The 22079-nt window shown below is 45.8% G+C and overlaps 1 long non-coding RNA gene across 2 annotated transcripts in view; it reads left to right on the forward strand.

Annotated features, from left to right (window-relative positions):
• LOC117057157 overlaps window positions 1-22079 on the forward strand; it is a 137383-nt gene that overhangs the window by 70041 nt on the left and 45263 nt on the right. For both annotated transcript variants that reach the window (XR_004427799.1, XR_004427800.1), the window contains exon 2: window positions 1620-1739. This is a non-coding gene — a long non-coding RNA (uncharacterized LOC117057157). The remainder of the gene's footprint in view (window positions 1-1619; window positions 1740-22079) is intronic.

Raw genomic sequence — 22079 nt, forward strand, 5'->3', positions numbered from 1 at the left:
GGCGTCGCAGGAAAAATGCAAACTAATCAGTGGAGGCAGCCACCGTAATAAGGCACTAAACATGGAAAATTACGGTAGATTTGTTTCCTCTGCTTCTCATTGTAGGCATTAGGCACAAAGTCGTCAATAGACTACTCAGTGCAGCGAATGCGATGCTGTGGGCTGTCAGCTGCACCGCCGCCAAGGAAGGGGCCAGAATTTGGGATGCGAGCGAGGGAGATGATGGCAAATTGTCCTCCGAGAAGCTGCGAGAGAGAGAGAGGAGATGACCTCAGCAGGTGCCGAGGCGCAGTGCATTGAAATGAGTGCCGCGCTGAATGTGCTCGCTATTTGGCTCTCCGTGCAGAAGTGGTTGTTTCAAAGGCTACGCAAGAGTTAAAACAAAAGAAAAATCCCCTTTCTTTTGTTCTTTTGTGTTTGCTTGTTTTTACTCAAAGGCTTGCTGGTACTTTTCTGTGATTCCCCCACCTGCTAGTATTTATGAGAGCCCAGCCAGTCAGGGACAGGCCCTTGCAGAGCCAGGCAGAGGCCCGGGCCAGCTAGATAATGTGCCCCCCCCCTCTTTTTTTACCCTGGGGATCTCCAAAGTCTTATAAATAAGTAAGTATATAAATAATTTTCACAAAAGTTATGCTGACAAATAATTTTATTTCAAGGCTTGAACCGTATCTGCATATAAAGAGAAAATGGAAAATATAGATATACAATAGTGCTTTTAAAAAATACATAGGGAAAAGGATTATTTTAAGTATTTACCAGTACATTGGATTTACCGGTACATTGGAAATGTAAAGAAAAGGAGGGTACTTTTTACTATATGTGGTGGACATGTAAAGAGGTAAAAGCTTTCTGGGAGATGATATATAATGAGTTAAAGAAAATGTTTAAAAACACCTTTGTCAAAAAAAAAACACCCCAGAAACTGTCCTGTTGGGTATAGTGGGTAAAGCAGGGGTTTCCAAACTAAGGCCTGGGGGCCTGATTCGGCCCAATCGCCTTCTAAATCTGGCCCGTGGACGGTCCAGGAATCAGCGTGTTTTTACATGAGTAGAATGTGTCCTTTTATTTACAATGCATCTCTGGGTTATTTGTGGGGCATAGGAATTCATTCATATATTTTTTTCAAAATATAGTCCGGCCCCCCACAAGGTCTGAGGGACAGTGGACCGGCCCCCTGCTGGAAAAGTTTGCTGAGTAAAGAGATACCGAGACAAGATAAAAAATTGTTCTTATATGCAACAACTGTTGTTGAAAAATTGCAGTGAAAATTAACAAAGCACATCCTTGGATATATGCCTCTTCAAGTTCTCTTCATTGTTGTTTCTTGCAGCCACATAAACCCTGCTGCTAGTTTTAGATCACCCACCCATCGTAAAGGTGATCACTCACTTGGTCTCTTGAAATTGCAGGGTCTCCGTACTGCTTTCTCCCTTCAGCCTGAGTTCTCTCTTTCCACATGTCCTCTATATGTCCATTCTAACTTTGCGACATCTGTAAATCAACCCCATCTGCAGATCTGGGCCATTTTGGTTCCTCGTTCAGTGCATGTATATGTGTGTGTCTGTGGGGGGGGGGGTTCCCCTCTAGTTAAAACTCCTTTTCTCTGTTCTTTGGCACAGGACTTCCAGCCGTGACCGGTGTCTAAGTCCTTTGGTGGCACCAGAATGTCAGAACATCCCTGCAAGTCAACAACACGTTCCACAACGCTGCTTTCTCTGCGGGGAAGGATGAAGCTCCAGGTACACATTATTAAGAATTGTCTTCAAATGCAAGCAGAGGAAAGAGGTTTCAGTATGGCAACATTTTGTCAAAGGTTCAGCTTATTGAGGCATTAACTGGCGTATGACCAGTGGTGTAGTGAGGGGGGGAAGGGGAGCAGAGCACCAGGACTTTCTCTGAGCAGGAGCAACGGTGCCGTCTCCAAGAGCACCGAGACAACGGAGGGATTCTCCTCCCTCTGACAAACGAATGAGGTGATAACAAGGCTTTCAAGTTTACTTGTGACGGATGAGTGTAGAAGTCGGAGACCGAGGAATATAATCGAGCAGAGTTTGGACGCTTCTTTCTTTTCCACAGGGTTCCTTGTCCACATTATGGGAGGTGTTCTTTTTCCCCATTTCTAGTTGAAAGTGAAAGGTTGCATTTCAGCTCATTGCAAATCTTTTGTTATTACCCGATGTGCTTTAGAAGTTGAACCTGTGCTGTCAGAAGGAAACACAACTAAGTACAATGGAACTTGCTCCCAGGAGCCCCATGCATAGGATGCAGCCTTGCTGATCCTAAGAAACTGGGCATTGTAATGTATATTGCTGACTTTTCACTCTGTCTGTCTGTCTGTCTATCTACCTACCAGTGTGCATGAGCTTCAAGTTTCACCTTCGGTCTGCATCTTTATTAGTCAGGTTTCTCGTTGAGCCATTTTGGGGGGTCCCTCCCATAACAGCACTCAGCTTGAATACCCTATATGGAAGTAAATGGTGGGCACCATCAAGAATGGACTTTGCTCTAACCTTGCATAGCCCCACCCACTTTTCTTCAGAGCTCCGTACTAGAATCCTTTCCTTAGTCCTGCTAAGAGTGCTGGCCACAGATATAGAGAGGTGCCAGCAGACAGGATGAGCAATTCATCTAGGAGCAGGACCGGTGCTAGGGTTTCTTGTGCCCTAGGCGAGACCACCTTCTGGTGCCCCCCGCCACCCCCCGCCCTCCAAAGCCTGCTTTAGCGGGAGGTGGGGGTGATGGAGAGGCAAGCAGTAGTTTCTCTGCTGTAGCGGAGAAGCTGCTGCTTACCCATCCCGCCCCCCGCCAAAGCCTGGCCAGCGCCTCCTCCATTTTGGCGCCCTAGGCAATTGCCTAGTTCGCCTTAATGGACGCGCCGGCCCTGTCTAGGAGGAAAACTTCTCATTTCTGCAAAGCCACCAGGATGGGGGTCACACTGTCACTGTGCGTGTGGAATACACGGTGTCCACACACACTTCTCAGGATCACTGTTGGTGACAGACACCCACCCTAATACTTTGCATGGGGTAGGAAGAGACAGAGGAGAGTTGACTTCGCTGCTCTTTTAAACACAGTATCCAACTGGTGTGCTCAGTGATGATGAATCAAGCCAGCTACTATATGTATATGGCACCATCTTGGGTTCTGTCTCTTGGTCACTTTATTGTGTGACAGAATGTTGTCTACCTGTTTTTTATATACATGAAGAAAGAGATAGGTATGCCTTGGATCTGATTTCCAAGCCAGCTGCTATTTGTATAGTACAAAGTTGGTTCTTTCTCTTGGTCACACAGGAGTGTGACGGAACATTGAGACCCTGTTTTTCGCAAAGACATAGAGACATATGTCCCATCTCTGATTTCCAGAACCAAGCCAGCTACTATATGTATACAGCACCATCTTGGGTTCTTTCTCTTGGTCACACAAGAGTGTGATGGAATGTTGGGAACCAGTTTCTACACATGGAAAGAGAGAGAGAGAGAGGTTTGCCTCATCTCTGATTTCCAGACACAAATTAATAATAATAATAATATTTTTTATTTATTATACCCTGCCCATCTGGCTGGGTTTCCCCAGCCACTCTGGGCGGCTTCCAACAAAATATTAAAATATTGAATATAGGTTGACAAGCAGGACTGTAACTTCCTAAACCTTCCTAAACCTCCAAGCTGTAGTTTTATAATAAACTTCCAAATTGCCCAATGAAGCAAATTACTGTACTGTTGCATATTATTCCCCAACTTCAGTTTACTTAAGAATGAAGGGGCTGTGAAAGAGCTACCTTCTCGCTGGAGAGTCCTTTGGGGTAGATTATACTTATAAATTGGATTAATGTTCCTATCTCCTGTATTATCATAATTTTTCCTTGCTGGTTTTGCTAATTGCCTGAGATATTTGTCTTTCAACAAGTCTTTGCATGCCCATTTCCTCCTCGCTATAATCTCGTGGCAAACCAATAAAGCCCGGGGTTGTGATGTTTCCTTGGCAACGGCCCGTGATGTCACCAACAGGGGATTACCGCTACCCCTGAGGATCAAGGCCCAGGTAATGGGGCTGGGAGGCCACAACGCTGATTGTCACTCCGTGATCTTTTAATAAAACAGCGGCAGCAACATAGAAGGATCCTGGCAACTCCTTTAAAAAGGGCGTGCAAAGAAAATTTAAGTTTAAACTTTGCATTTGTTTCTACATGTCGTTGCTTTCCCCCGAAAAGGTGGATTTGAAAAATATGCTGGTAGTGTGTTCTTTGTGAAAGGGAAGCAAATTTGTTACTCTGCTTTGGTCAAAGTTGCTACCAAAGCGAATCCAACACACATTTAAAATACATGGCTCCACCCACTACTGGGGTATGATTCATGAAGAACTGAAAAAAAAATGTTAAAAACATCTTTACGAAAGAAACCAGAGTCATATTTATTAGGCTTATTGGGAAAAGACATACCGGTATCACAGAAAAAGAAAGGAATTTCCTTATATGCTAGAGCAGACGCCAGGATTGTTGTTGTTGTTCAGTCGTTCAGTTGTGTCCGACTCTTCGTGACCCCATGGACCAGAGCACGCCAGGCACGCCTATCCTTCACTGCCTCTCGCAGTTTGGCCAAACTCATGCTAGTCGCTTCGAGAACACTGTCCAACCATCTCATCCTCTGTCGTCCCCTTCTCCTTGTGCCCTCCATCTTTCCCAACATCAGGGTCTTTTCCAGGGAGTCTTCTCTTCTCATGAGGTGGCCAAAGTATTGGAGCCTCAACTTCAGGATCTGTCCTTCCAGTGAGCACTCAGGGCTGATTTCTTTAAGGATGGATAAGTTTGATCTTCTTGCAGTCCATGGGACACTCAAGAGTCTCCTCCAGCACCAGAATTCAAAAGCATCAATTCTTCGGTGATCAGCCTTCTTTGGTCCAGCTCTCACTTCCGTACATTACTACTGGGAAAACCATAGCTTTAACTATATGGACCTTTGTCGGCAAGGTGATGCCTCTGCTTTTTAAGATGCTGTCTAGGTTTGTCATTGCTTTTCTCCCAAGAAGCAGGCATCTTCTAATTTCATGACTGCTGTCACCATCTGCAGTGATCATGGAACCCAAGAAAGTGAAATCTCTCACTGCCTCCATTTCTTCCCCTTCTATTTGCCAGGAGGTGATGGGACCAGTGGCCATAATCTTAGGTTTTTTTATGTTGAGCTTCAGACCATATTTTGCGCTCTCCTCTTTCACCCTCATTAAAAGGTTCTTTAATTCCTCCTCACTTTCTGCCATCAAGGTCGTGTCATCAGCATATCTGAGGTTGTTGATATTTCTTCCGGCAATCTTAATTCCGGCTTGGGATTCATCCAGTCCAGCCTTTTGCATGATGAATTCTGCATATAAGTTAAATAAGCAGGGAGACATCACCATCATCACCAGGATAGTATATGGCAGCTGTAAGGATGTTAAGTGGTTGCTCATGAAAAATCAGCCGAACGCAGCAGTTCTAAAAACTAAGTTCTTTATTGTGCAGATATTTACAGTGGAGCAAAAGTTCAAACGTCCATCTCATCCCTCTGCAGAGTCCGGGAATGAACCCTTCCGGTTCTTGGTCCAGCAAAAGAGGCGCGGGATCCTGAACCCCCGCCTCCCCCTTTCCACATCTTTCCTGTCTGCGAACTCGGAGCGCGGGAAACTGTCCCTGTTCCCCGCTTCCCCCTTGGTGCTCAGGCTCTGCGATCTCTTCACAGCCCCTGCGCCGACTTCCTGCCCCTGACTCCCCCTCCTCACTGGAGGAATGGTCGCTGCTTCCTGAGGAGGGGGATGACGAACTGGTGAACAGAGGGGGTGGTTCTCTGTACTCCAAGCTCTCCCGGGATGCTACCTGTCGTGGGGAGGGGGGTTCCCTGACAGCAGCAAATGGAAGGGTGAAGTAATACCCACAAAAGAAGATTGGCTATACAAACTAAGTCAATTTATAGAAATGGCAAGGCTAACTGCATATATAAGAAGAAGGCAAACCAGAAACTCAGAGTAGAATGGCAGTGTTTCAAAGAATACATGGACAGACACTGTTCAAGTACGAATAGGTTGATAGGCTTAGATTAAAGGAGTAAAGTAGAAGATATTAATTAGGAATGTCATAATGAGAACAAAATTTCAAATTTAAAAATTGCAATTATAGTATCAAATCTATAAGATAAGGAAGTTGAGATGTTGTGGAGGGGAGGGTCAAAGGGTGTGGTGGTGGGAAGATATGGGGTGGGAAGGATTTATGTGTATGTATATGTAAATAGCAGCCTTATTTTTGTATGTCTTTGCATTTCTTTTTCTGTATTAGTAAAATTCAATAAAAAAAATACATGGCTCCACCCAAAGAGTCGTGGGAACCGTAGTTTGAGGATGCTGGGAATTGTAGTTTTGTGAGGAGGAAACAGCAGTTTCTGGTGATTTTGAAGGGACGTTGTGTTTACTGAATGTGCTTTAGACGTCTGACACGAGTCTGCTTTCAAATTCTCTTCTGGAAATTCTGGACTCGGCTGGGGCTGATGAGAATTGCCCATCTGAAGGGGGCACCGGTTAACTTGCCGCTTGCCACAGAACACTCAATGAATATTTTCTACCTAGCATTTGACATCTGATGATGAGCGAAATCACGGTTGCATATTTGATCACTGACACGCAGCGGCATTTTACATCGTTTACTCCTTGGCATATAATAATATTGGACAGGGTCTGATAGTTGTCCATCTGTCTACGGCAAATATTTAAGAGGTTTCCATTTTCAGGTCGGAACTGTTGATTTCAGAGTGGTAGGAATTTCTCTTAAAAATAACTAGATGCTACAAATAACTCCCCTTTTCTTCAATGCTGTTCAGCATCATTGCCTTCCTGGCTATCGATGCTCTGTTTACATTCCCCCCCCCCATTGAATTGTCATTTCATCGTGTTCTTTTGATATTGTATCTCCATCCCAGTAGTTGCACTGAGATCCCCTAATGGAAGAAAACCAGGAAAAACAACGTTAACATAAATGCAGCCAACGTTCCTGCTTTTCTTCCTCGTCCTGAATTAGTCGCGTGGGCTCTTCCACCCAGTCAGAGATCACACAGTGAACAGGATGGTGTCACAATGATGATGTCGCCTGACATCACTGTATCACAAGACCCCAGTAGGCAAAACGGTGAAGAATCAGATTTGGCTCCTTGATGTCCCAAAGAGCAATGGTGAGCAAGGTGGCGTGATGGCAATTTGAAGGAGCAAATGAGCATTTCCCCCAAAGAACTTAGAAAACCCTTTAAATGGAAAGAATTCATGGAAGGACAGTGTTGTATTTGACAACATGAGATTTCATACTCATCACAATAACCAAAAGATGCCAACAGGTCTAAGGATTTGAATTTCACGTTTCCAAGTAAAATTTCAGCTCCCTCTATTTAAATTTCAGATTTGAGATTTGTACATATAAAACTTCAGCGGTGGTGGTGTTTGCAGCCCATTCTTGGACTGGAAATCTATTCTACCATATCATTTTGTTGCATGAATAGATCGCAGCCTGGCTTAACAGCCAAATGTATGCATTTTATGATTGCAATTTTTAAAAAATTGACTATGTCATATTGCGCACAAGTTACTCTGCTTCTGCAAGGTGTTACGCAAGGCACTGGAGCTCATTTTCTCAGCACTGGAAATGTCTATGCCTTTAAATATCTCACCAGATGTCACCTATAAACAAATATCCTCAGTCATAAGGTCTAGAACAGGCACCTCCAACCCTGGCCCTCCAGATGTTTTGGGACTACAACTCCCATCATCCCTAGCTAAAGGACCAGTGGTCAGGGATGATGGGGGTTGTAGTCCCAAAACATCTGGAGGGCCGAGGTTGGGGGTGCCTGGTCTAGAAACTTGATTTTATTTTTGCAAATGAAATGTGAGATTCTCATCTGAACTGTGCACATGATGCGCTGTACACCTTGCAACACAGATATGCCCCTGCTTTTACTCCCTTCCTTGCCTTTCTATGGAATGCGTCTACAAAATATGTCCAAATCTTTTGAAACTCTAGATTCAAGGTGATACTTTCTTTTCTTGCCTGTTGCCTTAGACATGATAGTTGGTTTGCTTTTAAAAAAAACGGATCCTGAACCAATCTATCTATCCCCAGTCAGCATGAAAATAACATTAGAACACTACTTCATTTCACACTTCAAAACAAATCAGGAGTGAAAGGATACAATCTAGTGACCAAGTAACACAAATTAAGTGAGACATCCAAAATGACAGAATCCCAGACGTACGAGGTGGGAGCCGACACAGTAGATATTTATGTAATTCCTTTAGCCGGCAATGCAGAGAGGTTGGCAAGTTGCAGGTATCAATCTGTTTTATTTTATATTCTAGAGGTGGAAGTAAAAATGATATTTCAAACGCTGTATGCTCTCCGAAGAACAACAGACGGGGAGGGGAGGATATTGTCAGGAAACACAGCATATTTTCTCACTCCTTTTGCTCCTGTTGTGTGTAAGGCGAATTCAACAGAGAGAAAGCCTCAAAAGATCCAGTGGCAGGCTTGGAGGGGAAATGGAGCTGAAGCAACGAGACCCCCTCCCCCCAGAAAAAAACCCATTAGGGCATTTTTGACAAGTGCCTTAAATATTTCATGCGCTGTGCAAAGCCAGTGGCTGGAAGTCCTTTAGGCTTCTGCAGGCGCCGATGCCCTTTTGTTGACAAGGAAGAGGAGCTCTCTTGTGTATACACAGGACAGAAATTAAGCAAATGATATTTGAGCTACACGCTGTCAGCAAACAGTCTCGGTGGGCGACGAAAGCTGAAAGGGAATCCTCTTTTAGCAAAAATCCTGCAGCAGCAAAGATAGCCGAGCGTTTTCCATGCCCTGCTGTTTCACTCGGTGTCAATGACGCCGTTTTGAACTAGAAGGGTGTGAGGTGCTGCGGCCACATTTGGGATACCGTGTACAGTTCTGGCTTCCTCACCTCGAAAGGGATAACGTAGGGTTGGAAGAGGTTAAGAACAGAGGGCAACCAGTGCCGGATTTATGTGTAAGCTAAACAAGCTATAGCTTAGGGCCCCACTCTCTTGGGGAGCCCCCCCAAAAAAAATTAAAGGGGAAAAAACATGGATGTACTTTGATAAAATACATATTTTGTTATGTGCAAATGGCTTTAGATACCTATTAGGTCCATAAATTACCATATAGCACAAGGGTAGGCAAACTAAGGCCCAGGGGCCGAATCCGGTCCAATCGCCTTCTAAATCTGGCCCACGGACGATCCGGGAATCAGCTTGTTTTTACATGAGTAGAATGTGTCCTTTTATTTAAAATGCATCTCTGGGTTATTTGTGGTGCATAGAAATTTGTTAATTTTTATTTTTTTCCCAAAATGTAGTCCGGCCCCCCACAAGGTCTCAGGAACAGTGGACTGGCCCCCTGCTGAAAAAGTTTGCTGACCCCTACATATATTCAACACAAAAGAAACAGTGACAATTTGTTGTTGACAAAGGACAGCTGGACACATAAAGCCCCCCCCCCCGTTACCTTCAGTAGCTTAAAGGTAAAGGGACCCCTGACCATTAGGTCCAGTCGTGTCCGACTCTGGGGTTGTGGCGCTCATCTCGCTCTATAGGCCAAGGGAGCCGGCGTTTGTCCGCAGACAGCTTCCAGGTCATGTGGCTAGCATGACAAAGCTGCTTTCTGGCGAACCAGAGCAGCGCACGGAAACGCCGTTTACCTTCCCGCCGGAGCGGTCCCTATTTATCTACTTGCACTTTGATGTGCTTTCGAACTGCTAGGTGGGCAGGAGCTGGGACCGAACAACAGGAGCTCACCCCGTTGCAGGGATTCGAACCGCCGACCTTCTGATCGGCAAGCCCTAGACTCTGTGGTTTAACCCACAGCGCCACCTGGGTCCCTATCTTCAGTAGCTTAGGGCCTCATCAAATCTAAATCTGGCCCTGAGGGCAACCACAGCGGGCGGAGTGAGTCCTGTGGAGGAAAGGTTGTCACATTTGGCTCTTTCTCCTTTAGAGAAAAGGCAAGGAAGAGGGAAACGTGATAGAGGTTTATGAAATTAAAGGTGGCATAGAGAAAGCGGAGGGAGGAAAGTTTTTTCTCCCACTCTCAAAACACTAGAACTGGTAGAACATCCAGTGAAGCTGAATGCAGGAAGGTTCAGGACAGAGAGAGGAAAACATTTCTTCAGGCAGTGAAAAGTTAAACTGTGGGATTTGCTTCTGGTGGCAGTGATGGTCTCCAGCCTAAATAATAATAATACTAATAATACTAACAACAACAACAACAACAACAACAACAACAACAACAACAACAACAACAACAACTTATTCATACCCCGCCCATCTGTGTGGGTTTCCCCAGCCACTCTGGGCGGCTTCCAACAAAAATATTAAAATACAATAGTCTATTAAACATTAAAAGCTTCCCTAAACAGGGCTGCCTTCAGATGTCTTCTAAAAGTCTGGTAGCTGTTGTTCTCTTTGACATCTGATGGGAGGGCGTTCCACAGGGCGGGTGCCACTACCGAGAAGGCCCTCTGCCTGGTTCCCTGTAACTTGGCTTCTCGCAGTGAGGGAACAGCCAGGAGGCCCTCGGCGCTGGACCTCAGTGTCCGGGTAGATTGATGGGGGTGGAGACACTCCTTCAGGTATACTGGACCGAGGCTGTTTAGGTTTTTAAAGGTGAGCACCAACACTTTGAATTGTGCTCGGAAGCGTACTGGGAGCCAATGTAGGTCTTTCAAGACCAGTGTTATGTGGTCTCGGCAGCCGCTCCCAGTCACTAGTCTAGCTGCCGCATTCTGGATTAGTTGTAGTTTCCGGGTCACCTTCAAAGGTAGCCCCACATAGAGCGCATTGCAGTAATCCAAATGAGAGATAACCAGAGCATGTGCCACTCGGGCGAGACAGACAGATGGCTTTAAAAGAGGATTGGACAAAATTGTGAAGCATAAGGCTACGCATGGCTACTACCCATGGTCCAAGGCAGTTATTGCATCTCAACGCCAATTTCTGGAAACCACAGGCGAGGAGAGGGCTCTTGTGCCCAGGTCCTGCTTGGGGACTTGCCATTATGGCAACTGTTCAGCCACTGTGAGAACAGGATGCTGTGCTAGATGGGTCATTGGCCTGATCCAGCAGGTTATTTTTATGTTCTTAAGTGCGCACGCTATGTGCAATTATCTGTGAGACTTGGAGAATGCCAATTTTTGTCTTCTGACGTTGTGTTTCTAAACTGAAAAGCGGATCTTATGCCACCAGAAGGTAGGGCTTTATTCTCTGAGGGAACATTCCCTCCAACTGCTAGGTAAAGCTACCCCAAATGGCTTCTGCTGGCTTTTAAAAAAAAACTTACCTAGTGCACCACCAAAAATAAGTCTTGTATCTCTGTTTATATTAGCTAGATAGAGCAATGGTCTGACTCTGCATAAGGCAGATTTCTATGTTCCTGCTGCCTAAGTGCAGAACAGCCTGGTCAAGTTATTCAATATCAAAGGCCAGTGTGAGGATTTATTGTAACAAGTCAATGTGTAACGAGTCTTCCCCACTAAAATTTATTAATGGGTGCTTAGATGGTGGGCAAAGGGACATGGGAGCTCTAGGTTGAATAGAAAAACAATTTATCATCAAAGAAAGGCCAATCTGTTTTGTACCGAGGGTAAGGCTAGACTAGATTGTTAAGCCATATAAGTGATGAATGAGAGATGTAAAACTCCATGGCTAAAGCAGAAAAGTTCAATGGGCAAATAGCACTGTAGAGTGGATCAGCAATAAATGTTGAGCTTTTACGAAGCAGTATGCAGGTCGGTGGCTGTTCAATCTGAGCTCCTGGTTCAACAAGATGCTCTTTGACCTGGTTTTGAGGTCTGCCATGGGTCACAGTTGGACCACGCCATTCACAGAAGGAGGTCTTATGGGGGGGCATATTTATAGATAGTCTCATCAGCACAACCTTCACTGTTGTGGTGCTTCCATTCTAGAGCTGGCTCTCTGGAGAATATCACCAAACTGTTCCACTTTACATCTTGTAGGATGTGACTTAAAGCTTTCCATTGTGTGTGTGTGTGGGGGGGAGAAATCTCTGAATTCATTTGGCAGGGGGAAAGCTGCAAATTAAACATAACATTCTGAGCTGCAATTATATTATGAGGCAGCCGGTTTGTGTTGGTTAAAGGACTGGATTGTATTGGGAAATGCACACTCTTTTTTTTAATTTGGAAGGTCATGATATAAAATTTGGCTGGAATGCGTATCTTTCGTATGGGAAAGATAAAATCTACAAAAGTTTAAGAACCACATTATTAGGAGAAATTTGTATAGAGTCTGGGAGAAATACAAAAATTTGTTGGAAAGAAAAGCACCTCTATTGTTATCGCCCATTGAAGCAATTACCATTAAGAGAATTAATATGGATAGACAATGGGCAATTTATAGAGACTTGTTGGATTTTACAGGGAGTGAGCCTATAGACAGAAACCAATGGAAGATTTAAGAAGCCAAGTCACAGATTGGTTACATTACCACCAGCTGCATGATATGTTTGAATTAGATAAGAAACATGGATTTTCAGACCAAAACTCACAATATGAAAGAGAGTTAATACAGAATAAGGATAAACCATTGCCTAAAATGTATAAATTATTGGAATGAGAAAAAAGCATGAGCTGGTCAAAGTTTCAATGACACACTGGGCAATGGACTTAGGGCACAATAAAGGCCTAAATCTTTGGGAGAAACTTTGGATGAATGATTTGAAATTTACTGCATGTTATGCATTGAAACAGAATCATATGAAAATGATTCATAGATGGCATCTAACTCTGAGTAGATTGGCTAAGATGTATAAAGCAGAATTGGATTTGTTCTGTTAGCCCCAAAATAGCTCCTGTTAGCCCCAAAATGGAAAGTGAGAGAGGTTCCGAGTAAGGAGGAATGGCAACTTGAGCTGATAGAGTATGGGGAATTATCAAGTTTAATGAATAGACTAAGAGAGCAAGAAGAATATCTATTGCTGATTATATGGAAAATAAAATAACTGTACACATTTGAAAAGGTTGGCAGCATTAAGATACATTCAACAGTTTAATTAATCATTGAATGATGCAAAATTGGAGAACTGACAAAAAATGACATAGTAAAAATGCAGGAATGATAGATAAACAAAATGAACCAGGGAAGTGGAAGAAATGAAGTCATGGAATATATGGTATTATGTAAATGTTTATTTTGAGATGTTAGACAAAAACTTAATAAAAATCATTTAAATAAAATAATAATGACAAAGTTTTCCATTGTGCCTTCATGGAGACCCAGTCCTCTGCTCCTTCACAGGACGATGCCCCATTGATGTCGTTGGGACTCACTTTGTACAAAACATGCAATAAGACTAGGTTGTTACACATGTGGTTGTTCGATTCACATAGAAATGTGATTATGTTTTGCTGGTTCTGAGCATTTTGAAAATTGCCTTCTACTACGGATGCCTTACAGAATTGTTCTGCAACCATATCATGTCATTCACTTCCTTGTGTGCCATTTAAGGAAAGGAGACACAAGACTTGCTTCAGTTCCGCAGCTAAGCTCTTCAGCTAAGTATAAGGGGATTCCAGCTAAGAGGAGACATAGAAACGTACCGTATTTTTCCGCATATAAGACGCTCCCATGTATAAGACGCCCCTATTTTGGGGGACTCCAAATTAAGAAATCACCCCTCAGCACTACCAGTGTATAAGGCGAGCCTCAATTTTAAACCTAATTTTTTGGTAAAAACAAAAACAAAAACAACCCTAGTCTTATACATGGAAAAATACGGTATATGTTCCCAGACCATCAGATGCTCCTATTATGATTGCTGCAGCACCCAGGGTTCATAGGAGCCATGGGAAATGTAGTTGCAGTGGTTCCCTGGATGCTACTGTGAGCAGGGACTCATAGGCAACATCACAGCAGAGATGGGCCCAGAGCTCCATCATTGCTTAAGCATCTGGAGATATGGTTTTCCTGAAGCCCTTGGATTTTGCTGTAAGCATGCATAGTCCCATAGAGAGATGCTGGAGAACTTGGACTCGCATATGCTGTGATAAATTGCCCGTCAAAGCTTACTACAGTGCCATCAGGCATTTAGTTTATGCCAATGCAGCTGGGTTTTTGCAGTGGGCAAGGTGCCCACGAGCCATTTCCAGTTCTGATCCTTGTATTGCTCCTTGCCATGCCCCAGTTCTTCCCGTCTTCCCAGCCGTGTGATGGTGTTTTCTTTTTGACGGTATTGCCTCCGGCATCCAAGAGTGAGATGCTGGCAACAGTCAGTTGCCACATCAGCACACATTGGCCAACTTAAGAGAGCAGCTGAGGGCTAAAGGTAGTGTCTTTTTTTTGCTGCTGCAGCTACTGTTCCTCCTCCTCCCGAGCATCATTTTACAAGGTCAGGACCCCACAAGGTCATTTCAAGGGTACAGGAACTCCTTTTGTCAACTGTGCAGTTTGGATGTGTGCGGCTGGCTCCTCATTAGACTGCCTGTCTGAGAGTACCCAGAGGAACTCCATCAGTAGGGATTCCTGGTGTGAGATCAGCAACTTTCCCTTTCTCTCCTTGCACCACAGATGATTAACTCCATGGCGCCTGCCACATTTCTTTTCTGGTGAGCTGGGCATGTCTCTTCTTGCTACTGCAGTCTTCTGCACAAGTCAAGATGACTGAGAACTCAGATATCATTTTCTCCCTTAGGTCGAAGCTGGATCTGGCACCTGAGAGCTGTGAAATAATAATAATAATAATAATAATAATAATAATAATAATAATAATAATAACAATAATAATAATAAATTGTACCCCACCTATCTGACTGGGTTGGCCCAGCCACTCTAGGCACAGGAAGGATGATACTGGGGGGAATGAAATGTCTGTATTTTTTTTTTTAAGCATCTTCTCTGGAGGACCCTGGGAAAGCCAATTTCTTGTCAGAAAGGCCATCTCCTTGGGAAGCAGCAATTTGAGCAAGACAGGACATATGGAGTGGAGATTGGCCCCATACAGGCAACAGCCACATCTGTCTCAGGGTGCAATTCTAGGAAGATGGGGTGGTGGTGGAGCGAGGAAAGCTAATTCCTTGAGTCGCACAAAGAATCCTCAAGCAGAATGGGTTCATATCACGGAAGCTTGTTTATTATTATTTTTTTTAAGTGGAACGGATAGAATTATAGCAGAGCGGTGGTCACGTTTGCCGATGATAAAACGGAAAGGGATTGTGATGATATGATGAGGTGATAGGATCACGATCTTCATATAACTGAAGTTGCTTCCACGTGGAAGATGGAGCAAACTTCTTTTCTGCCGCTCCAGAGGGTAGGGCCCAAACCAATGGACTCTAATGAGAACACAGGAGGTTACAGTTAAGCATTAGGAAAGACTTTCTGAAGGTGAGAGCTGCTCAGTGTTCAATAGTGGAACAGATGATCTCAAAGGGTGGTGGACTCTCCCTCAAGGGAAGTTTTTTCTAACAGAGTTTAAATTCAAAGTGTTGGTGCTGACCTTTAAAGCCCTAAACGGCCTCTGCCCAGGATACCGGAAGGAGCGTCTCCACCCCCATCATTCAACCAGTGCCAAGGGCCTTCTGGTGGTTGCCTCCCTGCGAGGTTACAGGGAACCAGGCAGAGGGCCTTCTCGGTGGTGGCGCCTGCCCTGTGGAACACCCTCCCATCAGATGTCAAAGAAATAAACAACTCTCTGACGTTCAGGAGACATCTGAAGGCAGCCCTGTTTAGGGAAGTTTTTAATGACTGATGTTTTAATGTACTTTTAATCTTTTGTTGGAAGCCGCCCAGAGTGGCTGGGGAAACCCAGCCAGATGGGCAAAGTATAAATAATTTGTTGTTGTTGTTGTTGTTGTTGTTGTTGTTGTTGTTGTTATTGGATGGCCATCTGTCAGAGATTCTTTGGCTTCGTTGCAGGAATCCTTGGGGTTCCTTCCAACCTTATGATTGTGTGAAGAGCTCTGAAAGGACCTCTCCTAACTTTGTGAATTGGTTCACCATTATAAGCCACTCAGCACCACTGAGGCCACCTTGAGCCCCAAGAGACAGCGAAGGAACCATCAGTACCCTAAATCTATGTACCCACTCCTTCGGAGAGAGTGCAACCCCATTGAAAGCAGGCCACCTCCCATCCATCCAGTCTAGGGAACCACCCATTAACAGTGTCTCAGTCTTATCTGGATTTAGTCCCATCAGTCTTCTTCCCTAATGAGACCCTACATTCCTTTCCCCATTCCTTCTTTGTTCTTTCTCATCATCTACTGTGCTCAGCCCCCGGGCGCCTTATCCTGCCAGACCACGTGACTCTCATCTCTCTGGAGCTGAAGCTTCTGTCATCTCATCTTCCGTTTACACCTGCCATAAAGCAGAAGGTGTAATGCTTTCCGTGGTCCTGTGACTGAGGGGGCATTCAGACATGAGGAAGACTGCGATTGTTTTCCTGAATAGAATGCCAGCACTTCTGCCCTGTGTTTTCAGCTGTTACAGCCACACTGCTGTGCCGGCGGTGTTAGGGATCTCTGGCTTTTTAAGCGTGTTGCATTAACTTTCATTCACACCAGTGGGTGTGGGGTGCAACAGATGTCATTGAACAACTTCGCTATTTCCCCACGCTTTCAGTCCATGGGTGCTTCCGTTCCCTTGTGGAAACAGTGTGATGCAGCAGCTTAAAAAGCCAATGCAATTCTGGGCTGCATCAATAGGAGTATAGCATCTAGATCAAGGGAAGTAATAGTACCACTGTATTCCGCTCTGGTCAGACCTCACCTTGAATACTGTGTCCAGTTCTGGGCACCACAGTTCAAGAAGGATACTGACAAGCTGGAACGTGTCCAGAGGAGGGCAACCAAAATGGTCAAAGGCCTGGAAACGATGCCTTATGAGGAACGGCTTAGGGAGCTGGGTATGTTTAGCCTGGAGAAGAGAAGGTTACGGGGTGATATGATAGCCATGTTCAAATATATAAAAGGATGTCATATAGAGGAGTGTGAAAGGTTGTTTTCTGCTGCTCCAGAGAAGCGGACACGGGGCAATGGATTCAAACTACAAGAAAGAAGATTCCACCTAAACATTAAGAAGAACTTCCTGACAGTAAGAGCTGTTCGGCAGTGGAATTTGCTGCCAAGGAGTGTGGTAGAGTCTCCTTCTTTGGAGGTCTTGAAGTGGAGGCTTGACAGCCATATGTCAGGAATGCTTTGATGGTGTTTCCTGCTTGGCAGGGGGTTGGACTGGATGGCCCTTGTGGTCTCTTCCAACTCTATGATTCTATGAAACAGCAGTGCACTGATATTCCGCCCCAAGACTTTAGTCTTGCGGTTTTCCATAAGAACATAAGAAGAGTGTGGTGGATCAGGCCAGTGGCCCATCTAGTCCAACATCTTGTTCTCACAGTGGCCAACCTACATGCCTGTGGGAAACCCACATACAGGATCTGACCACAAGAGCAACTCTCTCCCCTCCTGAGGCTTCCAGCTACTGGGATTCAGAAGTATTGCTATCTCTGATGATGGAGGCAGAGCAGAGCCATTGTCTATATCTCTTTTAACCCCTCTAAGTTGGTTTCTAGGGACGCGGGTGGCACTGTGGGTTAAACCACAGAGCCTAGGGCTTGCTGATCAGAAGGTCGGTGGTTCAAATCCCTGCAACGTGGTGAGCTCCCGTTGCTCGGTCCCTGCTCCTGGCAACCTAGCAGTTCGAAAGCATGTCAAAGTGCAAGTAGATAAATAGGTACCGCTCTGGTGGGAAGGTAAATGGCATTTCTGTGTGCTGCTCTGGTTCGCCAGAATTGGCTTAGTCATGCTGGCCACATGACCCGGAAGCTGTACGCCGGCTCCCTCAGCCAATAAAGCGAGATGAGTGCCGCAACCCCAGAGTTGTCCGCTACTAGACCTAACGGTCAGGGGTCCCCTTACCTTTACCTTTAAGTTGGTTTCTATCCCTGCCTCCAGGTTAAAGGTGGCTGCAAACATATGTGTTTACTGGAATCAGATAACACGGAAATGGGCACTGAGGAGGTGCTAAATTCTGTTAGTTTTTCGGAAATGGTTTTTACATTGCGTGAAAACTCAAATATGAGGTGGTAATGAACAGTTCGGAGAAGCTTGTTGGGGAAGTGGAAAAAACTGCCGGGAATGCAGCTGATGAGGAACCAGACGGGCTTCCATTTCCTGTGCAATCATGGGGACCAGACTTTATTTATGGACTTTAAAAATTGAAGCTGGAGTCTTCGGGATCCTAAGAGGAGGTGGACTGCCTGCATAAACCTGGCCAGCAGGCCAGCTTAGGAAAACCAGCAGCACAAAAAGGCGTGTGGAGAGATGAAGGGACTGTGGCGATTAAACCGGATCTGCTGAAATCCTTCCAAAGTCGGCTTAAGAAGTAAGACCCAACAATGTCACCCTGAGGGTCATTCTCTGCAGGACATCTCAGGCCCTCTGGCCAGATTTTCGCCTCCTGTGCATCCCATGGAGGTTAAAGGGGTCTGTGACATCCCTGCTCTCGTCTGGCTGTGTCGAAGCAAACTCTCGGCCCTCCTGGCTTTCATGTCAGGGAGCTGTCAGTCGTCAGGGGATCATGCCCCTCTGCTTGGCTTTGTATTGAGATTATCCTCGGGAACTTGCCGGCAATGAGGAAACTGTGAATTTTATTTTTAAATTGAGCATCGTAACTGCTGGAGTTGAAATCTCACCCTAGTGAGCAGGTGGGCAGATCTGCAGCGCTGCCAGTGACAACAGAAAATTGTATGAAAAACAATGAAGATAAATGTTGGGGTGGGAGAAAGGAAGGAAGGAAGGAAGGAAGGAAGGAAATGCAGAGATGCAAACCTACATAGCCTAGGTGCAGCCCGTAAGTCACATTCTTACTCTAATTACAATTGATTTATTAATCACCTTATATGCTGGCTCCCTCGGCCAGTAAAGCGAGATGAGCACCGCGACTGGACCTAAGGGCCAGGGGTCCCTTTACCTTTTTTAAACCACCAGTTAAACAGTTAAAAACACAAAACCAGCAAATACATTTAAAGCAAGATTAAAATCCTAGCAAGTTGACACTCGTGGTAGAGACCCAGGTGGGAAAACCTATTGGAACAAAAATGTCTCCAACTGTTCCCAGAAAGTGCTGATAGGGGGTGCCAGTTGCATCTTGACAGGGATGCTCTTCTTCAGAACATGGGCCACTACACAAAAGGCCTTGCTCTGAGGTACTTTAGAGTGTGCTGAGAGCTTTGGAACTTGCGGGAGAGACTCTTCTACAAACTGGGTGTTTTGTTAGGAGCGTCCTACTCTCGTGTAGGACCCTGGCAGAGACACATGTGGGATTTTACTTTCTTGGGTTCCATGGTCACTGCAAACGGTGACAGCAGTCACGAAATTAGAAGACGCCTGCTTCTTGGGAGAAAAGCAATGACAAACCTAGACAGCATCTTAAAAAGCAGAGACATCACCTTGCCCACAAAGGTCCATATTGTTAAAGCTATGGTTTTCCCAGTAGTGATGTATGGAAGTGAGAGCTGGACCATAAAGAAGGCTGATCGCTGAAAAATTGATGCTTTTGAATTATGGTGCTGGGGGAGACTCTTGAGAGTCCCATGGACTGCAAGAAGATCAAACCTATCCATTCTGAAGGAAATCAGGCCTGAGTGCTCACTGGAAGGACAGATCCTGAAGCTGAGGCTCCAAGACTTTGGCCACCTCATGAGAAGAGAAGACTCCCTGGAAAAGACCCTGATGTTTGGAAAGATGGAGGGCACAAGGAGAAGGGGACGACAGAGGATGAGATGGTTGGACAGTGTTCTCAAAGCTACCAACATGAGTCTGACCAAACTGCAGGAGGCAGTGGAAGACAGGAGTGCCTGGCGTGCTCTGGTCCACATGGGGTCATGAAGAGTCGGACACGACTAAACAACAACAATTGTGGGCCATCTGTAGCCCAACCCCCTGCAATGCAGGATTCTTTCATCAAACTTGGAGCTTGAACCCACAACCCCAAGATTAAGAGTCTCGTGCTCTATTGACAAGCATGGCTGAGACCTGGAGGAAGAGATTAATTTGGAGAGGGAAGGAGGGAGTGGAGGAGAGCAGACCTCTCCTCACTTCACCAGAGAGTCTATGCCAGGGGTCAGCAAACTTTTTCAGCAGGGGGCCGGTCCACCGTCCCTCAGACCTTGTGGGGGGCCGGACTATATTTTTCAGGGGAGGGGGATGAACGAATTCCTATGCCCCACAAATAACCCAGAGATGCATTTTAAATAAAAGCACACATTCTACTCATGTAGAAACATGCTGATTCCTGGACCGTCCTCGAGCCGGATTTAGAAGGCGATTGGGCCAGATCCGGCCCCCGGGCCTTAGTTTGCCTACCTATGATCTATGCAATAGGTTACAGCTGTCTCCAGCAAGGCTGAATCTTGTAAACTGCATGCGCGGTCTTCTTAATTTTTTTATTATTTTATTTTTAAGTTGAAAAAATGTTCTTTCCTGGACAGTCAAGCCTTCCCTCTGCTGCTTGGAAGGGGCCAGGCAAACCTTCAGGCGAGCCCTGGAAATCTGGCCATTTGAGCCTGCACTGGCTCACTCTCTTGTTTGTTAAGGCTCACTTCGTGGGTGAAATGCACAGCCGGACATGGCAGCAAAGTCTTCCTCCGTCTGATCTGGCTGCCTCTCCGCAGATCTTCCCTGCTTCCCTCTGGGAGTGGCTGCAAGCAGGAGAGATGCTGGCAGACCATTAGAGCCAAGAGTGTCTGACTTCACAGAGGCCCTATAAGCCCCAATCAAAGCAGGGAAACTTTCCTTTTAATCACCGGCAAGCACTTGGACTCATAGCGTCGCCGCATCTGTGGAGTGTCACCAGCAAGCCAGTGGTCTGCACAGGAGTCTGTGGCCTCCCACTGAGGCATGCTCATTTGCCACAGGATAAGACGCGGCGGCAGCACGTCTGAAGAGCCGCGTAAACAAGACGTCTCCTCCACCTGACTTTTTAACTTCTTGATTTCATAGCAGCCGTGACTGAGATGCGGTCTTTCATTTGGCGGGAGCTCAGGCCCAATGGCAGGCAGATTTGTCAGGCAGGAGGCTCTCAGCCAGAGAGCGGACATCCAAGGAAGCTGAATGCTGGAAGAGTCAGGAGAAGATAAAAGGAAGCATTTCATCACGAGTCACACCGTTAAATTATGGAACTCGCTCCTGCAGGATACAAGGGGGGCTGCCACGCTGGAAGCTTGGACACTTTCACGGAGGAGAGGGCTATCGAAGGCTACTTGCCACGTTGGCTGTGCTCTGCGTCCATGGTCAGAGGCAGTAAATGCTTCTGAATACCAGTTGCTGGAAACAGGGCTGTCTTTAGCAGATGCGGCACTGGGGTGCAAATATCTGCCCAGTGCCCCCAAATTATGATGGATGGGGGGGGTGTGAAGCTGCGCACTGCCAGCCATGGGGAGGCACAACTCTCCCCCATGCCACCGCAGAGGCTTGGGAGGCAAGCTTCACGCCCACCAGCCATATGGTTGACGGGGCGCAGCCGGCCGGCATGCAGGTAAAGGGGAAGCTGCTGGCAAAGCTCCCCCACTCACTGGGGCGCCCTTGAGAGGCCTGAGCTCTGGCGCAATGCACCACTAAGCCCTATGGGAAAGACGGCTCTGGCTGGACACCACAGGAGGGGGCTCTTGTGCTCGGGTCCTACAGGGGCATCTGGTTGGCCACTGTGAGGGCAGCAGTGTGGACCACATAGATTGAACGGAACCCGGCAGATTGTTCCTAGAATTAGGGTTACTGGCAGTTTTGAATGCTGGAAACTGTTCTGTGGCTCCGCATTGGTTGACCTTTGAGCCTCTTCCCTTCCACTCCCCCTCTTCAGCTGGCTGCATGCCTTCAGCATCTAATCTCGTGGTTCCCAAACTCCTGCCCCCCTCGCCCACAAGGGTCTTGGCAAACCACTTAATGTTTTTCTCTGCCTCTTGTAGCCACCATGATGGGCTGGGCTAGATGCTGTATCCTTTTCACTTGTACTTTATTGCTTCTTTTGTGGATTTCATTTTAATGTATTACAATCTGAATTCC

Source organism: Lacerta agilis, chromosome 13, assembly GCF_009819535.1.
Source record: "Lacerta agilis isolate rLacAgi1 chromosome 13, rLacAgi1.pri, whole genome shotgun sequence".
Taxonomy (NCBI): Eukaryota; Metazoa; Chordata; class Lepidosauria; order Squamata; family Lacertidae; genus Lacerta; species Lacerta agilis.